This window comes from Bos grunniens, chromosome 2 (assembly GCF_055505025.1).
Source record: "Bos grunniens cultivar Pamir isolate PY7600 chromosome 2, Bosgru_T2T1.0, whole genome shotgun sequence".
In the NCBI taxonomy this organism is placed as follows: Eukaryota; Metazoa; Chordata; class Mammalia; order Artiodactyla; family Bovidae; genus Bos; species Bos grunniens.
In genome coordinates this window covers 53,284,853-53,300,671 of record NC_141166.1, presented here as the reverse complement: position 1 = coordinate 53,300,671, position 15,819 = coordinate 53,284,853, and the positions used below count along the sequence as shown (strand labels likewise).

At 37.3% G+C, this 15,819-nt stretch overlaps 1 long non-coding RNA gene across 1 annotated transcript in view; it reads right to left on the bottom strand.

The window, feature by feature from the left end:
• The window catches only part of LOC147378106 (uncharacterized), a 305,127-nt gene that overhangs the window by 27,292 nt on the left and 262,016 nt on the right, over positions 1–15,819 (bottom strand). The window contains exon 2 of the long non-coding RNA XR_015151337.1: positions 6,371–6,569. This is a non-coding gene — a long non-coding RNA (uncharacterized LOC147378106). The remainder of the gene's footprint in view (positions 1–6,370; positions 6,570–15,819) is intronic.

Sequence of the window (15,819 nt, the reverse complement as noted above, 5' to 3'; positions counted from 1 at the left end):
TTAGGATGAGATTCACATGAGCTTTACCCTCTTCTCCATTCAGGCCTATCCTTTTTATATTGAGAGATCACAGTAGACAGCTTTACTGCACTTCAGGATTGACGAATTAAACCATATTACAGAAAGCAAGAAAACAGAGAGGACAGAAAAGGAATAAAAGACAAAATACATATCTAGTCTTCTGCATTTTTTCTAATCAAACTAGTTACGTTGATGCAAGGCCTTCCTTTGTTCCTGAAATGAGGCATAAGCAAACTTTACATACTGGACGTCAAGAAGACATTTGTAACACTAAGTATACCAAAGGAGCCCTCTAAGTCAGAAGCAGAGCCAAATGTATTAAAAAATAAACTATCTTGCCTAAAGACTGAATTTCTTAAACATTTTAAGTCTTAGAAAAATTGGCATTTTACCCTCAAGCAGTCATGCCACCAAAGCTGAAAAACTAACGAAATCCATAACCTTTGAAACACTGTAGGAAGAAAGTTATTGGCAAAGTCAGAAATAATGTTAATTATACTCCCATTACCATTTATAACTTTTTCACTTATGATGAAGTAGCCTTACTTTATTAATAATGTTCTCAAATATTATTAAAAGGATATATTTCACAGCTTTGTATTTCTTATGAAATTCTCAGCTATGGTTAACTTCACTATGTAATGTCAGTTTTCAGGAACATAACCAGGCTCAAGTAACAATAATATTTCATAATGTTTTGATTTTATAGATATTTTTATATATTTTTTCTTTCCAGTTTCCAAACAAGTCCCATATTTAACTAAAACATATTTTAAAAATTTACATTTTGATAATCAGAAAGTATACAACCAGTGAGTAGGCATCTAAACTTAACCTATGTTTCACAAAGGCCCTAAACAGTTGCAATGTAGATTAAAATTTATAGATTTCAGGACTTCCTATGTGGGTGGTCACAGGATACCACCATTATTTGTTCTGTAGAGGCTACTTCATGGTGCCTGCATTTGCTCTGCTGGTACTTCCTCTCCCCTCTAACCATCCTGACCTCTAACTTTACAGCTCAGTTGGAAAGCAAACCATATTAGGATAACTGTCTTAGTCCATGAAGGTTGCTAAAACAAAAATATCATAAACAAGGTGGCTTAAACATAAAATAAACATTTATTTCTCACAGTCTGGGATCTGAGAAGTCTAAGGTCAAGCCACCAGCAGATTCTGTGTCTGGTGAGGGCCTGCCTCTTTATTCATAGAAGGCTGTCTCTTCTCTGTGTCCTCACCCAGCAGAAAAGATGAGAGAGCTCCATCTGTTTTATAAGGACGTTATGACCAACCTAGATAGCATGTTCAAAAGCAGAGACATTACTTTGCCAACAAAGGTTTGTCTAGTCAAGGCTATGGTTTTTCCTGTGGTCATGTATGGATGTGAGAGTTGGACTGTGAAGAAGGCTGAGTGCCAAAGAATTGATGCTTTTGAACTGTGGGGCTGGAGAATATTCTTGAGAGTCCCTTGGACTGCAAGGAGATCCAACCAGTCCATTGTGAAGGAGATCAGCCCTGGGATTTCTTTGGAAGGAATGATGCTAAAGCTGAAACTCCAGTACTTTGACCACCTCATGCGAAGAGTTGACTCATTGGAAAAGACCCTGATGCTGGGAGGGATTAGGGGCAGGAGAAGGGGACGACAGAGGATGAGATGGCTGGATGGCATCACTGACTTGATGGACGTGAGTCTGGATGAACTCCGGGAGTTGGTGATGGACAGGGAGGCCTGGCATGCTGCGATTCATGGGGTCGCAAAGAGTCAGACAGACTGAGCAACTGAACTGAACTAATCCCATTTATGAGGGTTCCACCCTCCTGACTTAACCATCCCTACCCCTCCCCTGCCCCTAATATCATCACAGTAACAGTTAAAATTTAAAAAAAAAAATAAAAAAGAGAGAGAGTTAGGATTCAACATATGAATTGAGTGAGTGAAGTAGCTCAAGTCATGTCCGACTCTTTGTCACACTGTGGACTGTAGCCTACCAGGCTCCTCCCTCCATGGGATTCTCCAAGCAAGAATATATGAATTGGGGAGGTTCAAAAAGATACAATCCATAACAATAGCCAATGACCATCTTATTTGCATGTTAAACTCAAGGCCTTATGTGCAGAAGAGATGGAGCCATGCTATAATTACATGCTTCAGGGAGCTGATGCCATCAAGGGAGCATTCAAGGAAGAATAGATGTACAGATAATCTCATTAAATCCTACTAAAATCTTGCATGAATAAAATGTAAAGTCCATGAGTAAGCTTTATCAGAACAAAGCTACTAATATAATCTCTCACAATATACAGCATTTAATAGAATTTTGGGGAAAGTAAGTATCACAGAACAAATAATATTTAGTAGAATATCAAGATTTTGTTTTAAATATATATTCATAGTCAAATGTTTTAAATTTAAATATGAAGTAATTTCTGCATACCTATATATAGAAAGGAAACTTCTGAAACACAAACTAAGAGTAACAAATTAAATTTAAAAACCTCAGTATTTGACAAATGTTTTGATCACAGAAATTGCTTTTCAGATCACCTATTAAAATCTCAGTTGATACTATTGTTTCACGGCATAAAGTTTGAGATATTCCAAATTTTTAAAAGTATAAGTGTGCCTTCACTAATAATTCTGCCTACCAGTTTTGCAAAATGTTTCTTCAAAGGGATACCTAATGTTTTCATGGAAAACAACACTGTTCGCATAAAGAAATATGGTTCTACCATTGACTTCTTGTATAATTTTAGACAAATCATCATATTTCTATGGACTTAATTCATCTACCTGTTAAGTGGAAGTTTGGGGACTTCCAAATAAATAGTATCTAGCTAATCAGAGACAATATTCCCTCTACCATTTCTCTTTTAAAAGACAAAACAAAACTGAAAGGTGTTGCAAAATTGCAATTTTGTCATCATATTTTTATAGAAAACAAACTTTCCACCTTACAAAATAAAAGTATTCAACTGAAAAATTTCTGGACTTTTTCCCTATCCAAGAACAATAAAAGCAAAACACAGCAAGAACCTGCTGATTCTAAAAAAAACAATATTTAATTCTACCCATTAGTCTAATGTATAATCAAGTGGTAAATTATGCTTTCTTTTACTTTTAGGACTTTTCTGAATTATGTCATTTACCACTGGAAATATAATAAATTTCCTCAACATAAGATATCATCAAATGTAAAAACACCATTATTTTAAGGACCATTAATAAAGAAAAAAACTCTAGTTAAACTATATTTTATCATTGACTGAAAGATGTACCCTACTTCTGAGATGCTAAAATGTGGGGGAAAATCATCCTCCTTAGAATCCATGGGATATATATATATATATTTGGAAGGAGCAAAATTAAAATACCTTTCTTTCAATTTTGTAACACACTCTTCTAACACATCTTTTGTAAAGCTACTTTTTCGAAGAGTCATTACAATGCCCTTAAAAGCAATCTTTTAAGTAAGAAGGTAAAATACTCCTTGATATTAACTTTGAAACATTTATATTCAGCTGAACTCCCATCATTTTGAAAGTGAAAAAGGAACCAATTCCCTTTAAAATATACCTAATTCCTGAAAAAAAGTAATTAGTAGTTCTTATTGTGCTGTGCTGTGCTTAGTCACTCAGTTGTGTCCATCTCTTTGCAATCCCATGGACTGTAGTCTGCCAGGCTCCTCTGTCCATGGGGATTCTCCAGGAAAGAATACTGGAGTGGGTCACCATGCCCTCCTCCAGGGGATCTTCCAAGCCAGGGTTCAAATCCAGGTCTCCCACATTGCAGGCAGATTCTTTACCATCTGAGCCACTCTTATTGTGCTAGATAAAACTCTAAATACAAATCTTCAAAACAACAGTAGTTATAATAACAGACTTTATATCTATACAAAGCGATGAGAAAATTGGAACTTGAAACTTATCTGTATTGATCAAGGAACATAATAAATTAGCTATGGTGATGTCTAAGACTTCTCTTTCCAAAGTAAATACCAAATTAATTTAAATAACTGTAGACTAATAGATATGTATAGAATGGCTGGGAAATAGATGGGGAAACACTGGAAACAGTGTCAGACTTTATTTTTCTGGGCTCCAAAATCACTACAGATGGTGACTGCAGCCATGAAATTAAAAGACACTTACTCCTTGGAAGGAAAGTTATGACCAACCTAGATAGCATGTTCAAAAGCAGAGACATTACTTTGCCAACAAAGGTTCATCTAGTCAAGGCTATGGTTTTTCCTGTGGTCATGTATGGATGTGAGAGTTGGACTGTGAAGAAGGCTGAGCGCCGAAGAATTGGTGCTTTTGAACTGTGGTGTTGGAGAAGACTCTTGAGAGTCCCTTGGACTGCAAGGAGATCCAACCAGTCCATTGTGAAGGAGATCAGCCCTGGGATTTCTTTGGAAGGAATGATGCTAAAGCTGAAACTCCAGTACTTTGGCCACCTCAAGCGAAGAGTTGACTCATTGGAAAAGACCCTGATGCTGGGAGGGATTGGGGGCAGGAGGAGAAGGGGACGACAGAGGATGAGATGGCTGGATGGCATCACTGACTTGATGGATGTGAGTCTGAGTGAACTCTGGGAGTTGGTGATGGACAGGGAGGCCTGGAGTGCTGCAATTCGTAGGGTAGCAAAGAGTCAGACACGACTGAGTGACTGATCTGATCTGATCTGATGGAATGGCAGCAAGTAAAGGTTTTTAGTCTGATCTCTTTACTAAATTTAAATTATAACATTATCCAAGGATTAAAACCATCCAAACTTTTCCATAGCAACTAAATGAAAGTGAAACTGTTAGTCACTCAGTTGTGTCTGACTCTTTGCGACCCCATGGACTGTAGCCTGCCAGGCTCCTCTGTCCATGGAATTCTCCAGGCAAGAATACTGGAGTGGGTAGCCATTCCCTTCTCCAGGGGATCTTCTCAACTCAGGGATCGAACTTAGTCTCCTGCATTGCAGGCAGATTCTCTACCATCTAACCCACCAGGGAAGCCCCATAGCAACTAAAATGAGAAGCAAAATCCTTACCATGGATCACAAGGCCCTACATGCTCTGGTCCCTGCAGTGCTCTCTGACTGGGTGCTTTTCTCTTCCTCCTGCTCTCTCTTCCTCAGCCAGAGTGACCCTCATTGAAACTTAATCAAGTTCATTGATCAACATGGGCAGAAGTTTCAATTTTCAGAATGCTAAATATAAGTGCAATCAATTAGTCTTCATTCTTACAATTTTCTACACAGGGGTCAGTTTTATCCCAGATCTTGACATTACTGTTTTATCTTTTTTTTTTTTTTTTCTATCTAATGATTTACTACAATGACTCATTCTCTTGGAAGCTTTCACTAAACACCATAGTTAGCTTCTCCCCATGTCGAGTAACTCCCAATTCTACTGCCATATTTTACTCCCTTCAGGTAGTTTTATCACTATCTGAAATCATACGATTCCTAATAAAACAGTAGGTTTTAAAAAAATTTTTTTTTCCTTTATTGTGCACTATTATTTCCACAATAACTAAAATTGTGTGTCATTTCACTTATGGGTGGGACTTTCAGCATTCTTGCCTGGAGAATCCCATGAACAGAGGAGCCTTGGTGGGCTACAGTCCATGGGGTCGCAAAGAGTCGGACATAACTGAGTGACTGAACTTAACAGTTAAACAGGCTTGGATGGCTGAGGAAGATACACAAGAATCAAAATGGCAGTGCTTACATACCTGAAGTTATTTATCTAAAAAGGGAGGAACATAGCAACAATGTCAAGTCAGGATATGCATCACAGCAAAGGTTGTCTCAGGAGAAGGCTGCAAAGGCCAGGTGAGTGCCCTCTCTCTCTGAAAGGCTGATATGCACACACTTCTTATGCTCAGATCAGGAACCACAGATGTGTGCAGAGAACACCTCAGAACCAGGACACGTAAAATGGAGACCCTTCTGGGATTTCTTGAGGTGTCTCACAGAGACCCTGGGCAAATTATGAATTTCCTGCTACGAAATACAATGCTGATAAGCTGGTACAAACTGCCTCAAAACTCCTAGAACCCATAGTTTCAAGTCAACACTATTATCAGTACATTTCACGTCATTCCTAGGGATTAGTGTCATACAGGGACATTTCTTATTTCAGTGGAACAGCCCCAACTAATTCCAGCTCTATTGGAATTAACCCTACAAGCAGAGGCACATAGTAGAAAGTGTGTGTATATGTGTGTGTTGAATGAATTAGTAAGCCTTTATTTCCAGCTTTTTCTTAAGATTTGAAATTTTTATCCTAATTGTTTCTACATAGAAAATAAACTTGGCTATATTTTATTCTGGTAACAGAGGTGACTAACTACTCACCAATATTGGCGTCTCTTCTTCTGCAGCACAGAGTACTTGCTGGGAAGTGCTGCCCAACCTATGGCAACATGTCCAAACACTCACCAAAGGAGTATGAAAGACATTTGTGCTGTTTCTTGGCTGTGGCAATTAAGAAGTAGGCATGGCTTCCCCCACTATTTTTCCTCATGTACTTTCTTGGTTCAGATGGCCTGAGAACCTAGGGATGGTCAAACCATAAGATGGAAATTAATGCCGATCAGGAGTAGCCTCAATTGTTGTTACATGTGTGAGAAATGCATCACTATTGTGGTAAGTCGCTGATATGCTGGGATTTATTACTGCAGCTAGTGTTTTCTTTGCCAATACTATTCTTACTAGAGAAGGGTACTCATAAAAAGGAGACTACCAATTACTCGCTGGTGATTAGAGTTTACTCCATATAGTTGCAAAATTATAGCACAGTAATTTTTCATTTAATAGCTGGTATTTAAATTTCAATTCAGCAATCTATTTTTATATGATTTATAGGACATGTGTCAAATATGCTTCTCTTGATATATTTTACTTAATGGGTAACATAATATTTTATTATTCCTATTTGCTTGTGCATATGTCCTACATTTGATGTGTTCAAGATATTTTACAAAATAAACTGGAAGAACAACCTCATATTTCTAAATTCATGCTTTGTACACTGTCTACCAAGGAAACATTTTAAAATGGATTTTTCACCTCTTCCAAAGAATGTTTTCACACAACGGTTCTCCCCTTCCTAAACATAAATATTCACTCTTTGTGATGCACAATTTAGAAATGTTAATAATCTGTATCATGCTGCTGCTACTGCTGCTAAGTCGCTTCAGTAGTGTCCGACTCTGTGCAACCCCATAGACAGCAGCCCACTGGGCTCCCCTGTCCCTGGGATTCTCCAAGCAAGAACACTGGAGTGGGTTGCCATTTCCTTCTCCAATGCATGAAAGTGAAAAGTGAAAGTGAAGTCGCTCAGTCATGTCCAACTCTTTGAGACCCCATGGACTGAAGCCTACCAGGCTCCTCCGTCCATGGGATTTTCCAGGCAAGAGTACTGGAGTGGGGTGCCATTGCCTTCTCTGAATCTGTATCATATCTTTGTCTAAATACAACAGCACTGTATTAGGCCTTCAGAAAGTTGAATAAAATTTTCTGTTGATTTGTAGAGATTAGGTTGTTCTATGTTTACTATTATTGCCCTCTCCAGCCATTTTAAAATTGGTCATCTACTCTGTGAAAAAAATTTAATTAATAATGTGCAAGCTGGTAACTACAGACAACTTTGTAATTACATAGTATAATATATTATAAATAAACATCACTACTAGGTTCTTAAGGTTAATTTCATATTATTTTATTAAATTATTTTATATTGTATAATATAGTACCCACCATATAAATTTAACTTTTAAAAATGCAATGAAGTGTTGTGGACTATTCATTAACACAGTCCTTTTCCTTTGAGATGACTGATTGATGTTTTTTTTTTAAAAAATCAATACTTATAATCTTAGTATTATAAGTTTTTTAAGTCTCTTTCTCTCCTTTATTTCTCTAAAAATAGAATGATGATTTGATGTATGTAATTTAGTCACTTTAATAAAACCAATCAACATTTTATCTAAAAGGAATGTATAATGTGCATATTGTAAATGTTTTTGATATCCCAAACAAGCATTGCAATAGAATAATATAAAATATAAAAATAATATACTTTTAAGATCCATTCCTCATATTACTTTAAGAAAGTATTCCTGTTTTCTTCATTTTATTCATATCTGCTCCACTTCTTCCCTAAAGGCATTGAGTAATGAAATTCAGTTAAAAGTAGTAGCAAAATTATTTCTGCCAAAGAAGAATAGCAATCAAAATTTTGTACATGCATTCTAGTTTCAAAAACTATCTGTCAAAAAAATTGCAGTGCTTATAAATCTAGTCATTACCAAATTTTGAATGACAATGCATCAACTATATGAAACACTAGTGCTTTGTTCTGTTTTGATTGTTTTGCTTTGGGTCATTTTGCTTTTGAATCAGTGCCTGCTAAATTGACTCCATCTTAAGGATCTTCTTTCTTTCCTAGAGACAGTGAATCTAGATACAAACAACCTTGCATTTGCTGTTTAGTGAAATTCTCTTTGTGAGCAAAAATCCACAAATATTAATAACCTAGGACTATGTAATATCTGGAGAAGGCAATGGCACCCTTGCCCTATGTTTCTCCTTAACAAGAACCATCTGACTAATCTTATCTTAAAACTTGTATACTGTGGGAGTGGGTCTGCTAAGACCTTTCTACTGTTAATTCTAAGAAAGCCTTTCTCAGTGATCAGTGCAAAGAAATAGGGGAAAACAATATAATGGGAAAGATTAGCAATCTTACCATGGAGAAAGCAATGGCACCCTACTCCAGTACTGTTGCCCGGAAAATGCCATGGATGGAGGAGCCTGGTAGGCTGCAGTCCATGGGGTCGCTAAGAGTCGGACACGACTGAATGACTTCATTTCCACTTTTCACTTTCATGTATTGGAAAGGAAATGCAACCCACCCTAGTGTTCTTGCCTGGAGAATCTCAGGGATGGGGGATCCTGGTGGGCTGCCGTCTCTGGGGTCGCACAGAGTCAGACACGACTGAAGCGACTTAGCAGCATGTAATATCTTAAATCAATCACAGAGTTACATTTAAAAGAAAATAAAATTAGGAATGTTTGAAACCAGATTGGAGACTCAGTGATAATTATAAAGGTTTCTATAAGAATTAATCCTTATAGAAAAGAACTGCTGAGAGGAAACTTCTGAAGTGATTGTTCTTATTTCTTCCATTGTGGAAATGGTTTAATTTACCTTCAAAGTTAGTAGGGTGAATTAGTGTGATTATTTCTCTCAGAAAAAAACAAACAAAACCAGAATTTTTAAATGTACGTTTACTGGCATTACCATTTATGAACTGCTTCAGAAGTAGATCAAAACAAATCTCCCTTCTCAACTGAGTTATTTTTTAATTAACTATGCAGTTTATATTAATTCATAAATGATGTGCTTGTTTTATGTTATATGTGGTGCAAAGTAAGGCTTGAAAGAAGACCTCTTTATTGAGCACAAACAGAATAGGGAGTGCCAGCAATTAAACACCAAATGCTCACATGGTGGGCACCATCCCTGGTTCTAAATGTCAATGACCAGATTTAGATGTTTCCATTTCGGTGTGTGGAGTCAGAAGAAACAATAGTCTGGAAGAATATGGAGTCATTGAAAGAGGTGCAGTTACGACGAGAAGGTTTAAATGCTAAACTAGATGCTCAATAAGCTTAACAATACCACTAGAATAGAAGAATATTGTACCTGAAAATTTACTAGTAGTTGGTTACCACTTTTAAGTTTGAAAAGTTCAGGTATCTTGTTTTGCTTTAGTTACAATATGCCTTAATTTACTAGAAGGCTTCAACAACTCATTTTGGGAAACAAAATTATAATTCTAAAAAATAAGGAGGAAATGTTGCCTTTTGTGCAAACAATAATGTAATAAATATGATGTATTTTTAACAATGCTTGGATCCTAGGTAAAATAATGTATTCAGATAAATAAAATGAAGAAAACTTATGCTTAAATATTGAGTGAAATATAAATAAATTCATTAAGGACTAAACTACATATATAGAAATATGCTAATACAAAGGCAAATTGACTAATACTATATTATAGGTTGCAGAATTTTTACTAGCAATAACACCAGGACAATAGTAAGCCTTTTGTGATTTAATATTGCTATTACCACTAAGCCTATAATTTAAAACTTCTATGAGAAAACAAAAATGTTATTTTACTGGTCTCTTACTTAGATATGAAGATGTGTGCCAAAGACTTGAGAAACCATCAGTGTTAGTTGCTCAGTCATGTCCAACTCTTTGTGACCCCATGGACTGTAGCCCGCCAGAGTCCTCTATCCATGGAATTCTCCAGGCAAGGGTACTGGAGTGGGTTGACATGCCCTCCTCCAGAGGATCTGACTCAGGAATTGAACCTGAGTCTCCTGTGTCTCCTGCATTACAGATGGGTTTTTTACCACTGAACCACTGGGGAAGCCCATAAATACATACATACATATAATATATTTAGATGTATTCACATATATAACATACATATACTAGTCAACCTCAAATTAGGAAATAGTAAGCATTGTAATATTAGAGTTTCACATTTCATTTCCCTAACTCTCCAGTTCCTTATTACTACTACTTATAGGAATCCCTGAGTCATTCATTATAGTGGTTACTCTATCCACATTCCTAATAAAATTCACTTGCTTATCAAAAGGCCATCTCTGAAACCTTTCTAATTTTATTAATAGGTTGCCACTCTATCCCTCTACAATATTTTTTTGCTCTTTATCTAATGTACAAATTGCTTGATATATTCTTATAGTAAGCCAACTGATTAAAATTCATAGAGTATGTCTTATTTTTTAAAAAAGATAGCAGACAGGAATTTTGTAAAACCTTAATGATGATTATATTTTTCAAATAGAGCGAAGTATGTTCTTAGTCTCAGGATATGGGTAGGAGACATATGAGTAATGGCTGTGCAGAGCTCAGAGTGGGCCCAGTTGATTATAGGCTGTTTGGCTTATAGGAACCAATGCAAGGACAATTATATTAAAAGAATGTTAATAAATTAACAAATACATATTAAGACCTTAAGGGCTAACTGCTTGATACTTTTTAATCTACTATTATATTCTAGTAACACTTAAGGAAATTCAGCATAAAAGTGAATTCAATTGTAATTACTATACAAACCATAAATCCACAAATTATGATATTGTTTTTCTTTCACATCACACAAATGAATCAAATCAAAAACCCAAAATGGTGTGCAAAATGTCAAAGAAATGTCATAAATCAAGTCATCTAAGCACTTCTATTGTAGAGATTAATATATTTTCCCAAAGAACTCTCACCCTTCTCTGTTTGGAGTCCATAAAATATTGTATGTCTATGATGGTTAGAGTCCTAGGATCAGAAGGCAGAAAGATCTTTGAGAGGACATTTACTTTTGAAACAATCAAGCAGGGTAATACTGGAAGCATCATTTAATGAACTTTTAAAGGAATGGTATTTATAAAGAATATTTAGACATACATTACTTAGTATTTTCTCTGTGAAACAAACCAGAATTTTTAACTGAAAACAATAAATTCATTTTTAATTATATTTTCATAAAATTTGTACTCCTTTTCTTCTTCCTTTAAAAGTTAGATACATTTTTCCATCCATATTCATCTGTACTATGCTCTAGAATATACTTCTTTGTCTCCCTCATTCAACTACAATATTCCACCCTACATCCCCAATTTTATAACCTTCAGGACAAAAGAAAGCTATTGTTTCCTCCTGAAATCTTGGTTAACTAGACACTTTCCAGGAGTTGTAGTGCTTCTTCTTGCCTTAATGGCCTTTTCTCAAAAGAGTGATATACTGTTTACCCTGACAGTTTTCAAATAGCCTTCCTCAGAAGTATGTAATGCAGGGTTTTTTTGTTTACAATTTATTCTTCACCTCATTTCACACATTTTTTGCATGCATACATACCTGGTGGCTAAGACTGTAAAGAATCTACCTGCAATGCAGGACACCCAGGTTCGAGCTCTGGGTTGGGGATACCAGAGAACGAAATGGGTATCCACACCAGTTTTCTCACCTGGAGAATTCTACAGACAGAAGACCCTGGCAGGCTACAGGGCATGGGATTCAGGAAGAGTTGGACAACACAGCAGTTAACACTTTCACTTTCAGAGTAACACTATACATCACTTCTATCTTCTTGAAATTATTTTTATAAATACCTCACTTGTTCTCAGTTCAGTTCAGTTCAGTCACTCAGTTGTGTCTGACTCTTTGCGACTCCATAAAACCACAGCACGCTAGGAATCCCTGTCCATCACCAACTCCCGGAGTTCACCCAAAGTCACGTCGATCGAGTCGGTGATGCCATCCAGCCATCTCATCCTCTGTCGTCCCCTTTTCCTCCTGCTCCCAATCCCTCCCAGGATCAGAGTCTTTTCAAATGAGTCAACTCTTTGCATGAGGTAGCCAAAGTATTGGAGTTTCAGCCTCAGCATTAGTCCTTCCAATGAACACCCAGGACTGGTCTCCCTTAGGATGGACTGATTGGATCTCCTTGCAGTCCAAGGGACTCTCAAGAGTCTTCTCCAACACCACAGTTCAAAAGCATCAATTTTCTGGTGCTCAGTTTTCTTCACAGTCCAACTTTCACATCTACACATGACCACTGGAAAAACCATAGGCTTGACTAGACGGACCTTTGTTGGCAAAGTAGTGTCTCTGCTTTTGAATATGTTGTCTAGGTTGGTCATAACTTTCCTTCCAAGGAGTAAGTGTCTTTTAATTTCATGGCTGCAATCACCATCTGCAGTGATTTTGGAGCCCCAAAACATAAAGACTGACACTGTTTCCACTGTTTCCCCATCTATTTGCCATGAAGTGACAGGACCAGACGCCATGATATTAGTTTTCTGAATGTTGAGCTTTAAGCCAACTTTTTACCTCTCCACTTTCACTTTCATCAAGAGGCTCTTTAGTTCTTCTTTGCCTTCTGCCATAAGGGTGGTATCATCTGCGTATCTGAAGTTATTGATATTTCTCCCGGCAATCTTGATTCCAGCTTGTGCTTCATCCAGCCTGGCATTTCTCATGATGTACTCTGAATATAAGTTAAAGAAGCAGGGTGACAGAATACGATCTTGACGTACTCCTTTCCTGATTTGGAACAAGTCTATTGTTCCACGTCTAGTTCTTACTGTTGCTTCTTGACCTGCATACAGATTTCTCAGGAGGCAGGTCAGGTGGCCTGGTATTCCCATATCTTTCACAACTTTCCAGTTTGTTGTGATCCACACAATCAAAGGCTTTACATTGTCAATAAAGTAAAAATAGATGTTTTTATGGAACTCTCTTGGTTTTTTGATTATCCACTGGAAGCTGCCAAATTGATTATGTCAAAATTCTCTGACTTATATTTTATTTTGTCTTAGAGATGTAAAGTTGAAAATTAGTTTCTAAATTAATATATATATTTTTTGTTTTCTTATCTTCTCTGACTGAAATTGATTCAATTGACTGCTTCCTGTTTACATTTGTAAAATTTAATATTGGTAAAAATATTTGATAAATATTCAGATTAAAATGGTATTATTTCATTGTTATACATTCATCTAGCTAGAAAATCAATTCTGCAAAAATAGGGACATTGGTTTGTCTTTTTCACTGAAGACAGTCTATAAAATCTTTGGTATTTTCCAAGTGATAGAAATATCTTTGTTATCATGGTAGAACCTGCTGGCTTATGCTAATGAGATGACTCATTAAAATGAACTCCTTATTGCCAAATTCAGACTTAAATTGAAGAAAGTAGGGAAAACCACTAGACCATTCAGGTATGACCTATATAAAATTCCTTATGATTATAGAGTGGAAGTAAGAAATAGATTTAAGGGACTAGATCTGATAGATAGAGTGCCTGATGAACTATGAACAGAGGCTTGTGACATTGTACAGGAGACAGGGATCAAGACCATCCCCATGGAAAAGAAATGCAAAAAAGCAAAATGGCTGTTTGGTGAGGGTTTACAAATAGCTGTGAAAAGAAGAGACGCGAAAAGCAAAGGAGAAAAGGAAAGATATAAGCATCTGAATGCAGAGTTCCAAAGAATAGCAAGGAGAGATAAGAAAGCCTTCCTCAGGGATCAGTGCAAAGAAATAGAGGAAAACAACAGAATGGGAAAGACTAGGGATCTCTTCAAGAAAATTAGAGATACCGGGGAACATTTCATGCAAAGATCGGCTCGATAAAGGACAGAAATGGTATGGACCTAACAGAAGCAGAAGATATTAAGAAGAGGTGGCAAGAATACACAGAACTGTACAAAAAAGATCTTCACGACCAAGATAATCATGATGGTGTGATCACTAGAGCCAGACATCCTGGAATGTGAAGTCAAGTGGGCCTTAGAAAGCATCACTACAAACAAAGCTAGTGGAGGTGATGGAATTCCAGTTGAGCTATTTCAAATCCTGAAAGATGATACTGTGAAAGTGCTGCACTCAATACGCCAGCAAATTTGGAAAACTCAGCAGTGGCCACAGGACTGGAAAAGGTCAGTTTTCATCCCAATCCCAAAGAAAGGCAATGCCAAAGAATGCTCAAACTACCACACAATTGCACTCATCTCACATGCTAGTAAAGTAATGCTCAAAATTCTCCAAGCCAGGCTTCAGCAATACGTGAACCATGAACATCCACATGTTCAAGCTGCTTTTAGAAAAGGCAGAGGACCAAATTGCCAACATCCGCTGGATCATGGAAAAAGCAAGAGAGTTCCAGAAAAACATCTATTTCTGCTTTATTGACTATGCCAAAGTCCTTGACTGTGTGAATCACAATAAACTGCGGAAAATTCTGAAAGAGATGGGAATACCAGACCACCTGACCTGCCTCTTGAGAAACCTATATGCAGGTCAGGAAGCAACAGTTAGAACTGGACATGGAACAACAGACTGGTTCCAAATAGGAAAAGAAGTACGTCAAGGCTGTATATTGTCACCCTACTTATTAACATATGCAGAGTACATCATGAGAAACGCTGGGCTGGAAGAAGCACAAGCTGGAATCAAGACTGCTGGGAGAAATATCAATAACTTCAGATATTCAGATGACACCACCCTTATGGCAAAAAGTGAAGAGGAACTCAAAAGCCTCTTGATGGAAGTAAAAGAGGAGAGCGAAAGTTGGCTTAAAGCTCAACATTCAGAAAACTAAGATCATGGCATCTGGCCCCATCACTTCATGGCAAATAGATGGGGAAGCAGTGGAAACAGTGTCAGACTTTACGTTTTGGGGCTCCAAAATCACTGCAGATGGAGATTGCAGCCATGCAATTAAAAGACGCTTACTCCTTGGAAGGAAAGTTATGACCAACCTAGATAGCATACTCAAAAGCAGAGACACTACTTTGCCAACAAAGGTCCATCTAGTCAAGGCTATGGTTTTTCCTGGGGTCATGTATGGATGTGAGAGTTGGACTGTGAAGAAAGCTGAGTGCCGAAGAATTGATGCTTTTGAACTTTTGTGCTGGAGAGGACTCTTGAGAGTCCCTTGGACTGCAAGGAGATTCAATCAGTCCATCCTAAAGGAGATCAATCCTGGGTGTTCTTTGGAAGGACTGATGCTAAAGCTGGAACTCCAATACTTTGCCCACCTCATGCAAAGAGTTGACTCATTGGAAAAGACCCTCATGCTGGGAGGAATTGGGAGCAGGTGGAGAAGGGGATGACAGAAGATGAGATGGCTGGATGGCATCACTGACTCGATGGACGTGAGTCTGGGTGAACTCTGGGAGTTTGTGATGGACAGGGAGGC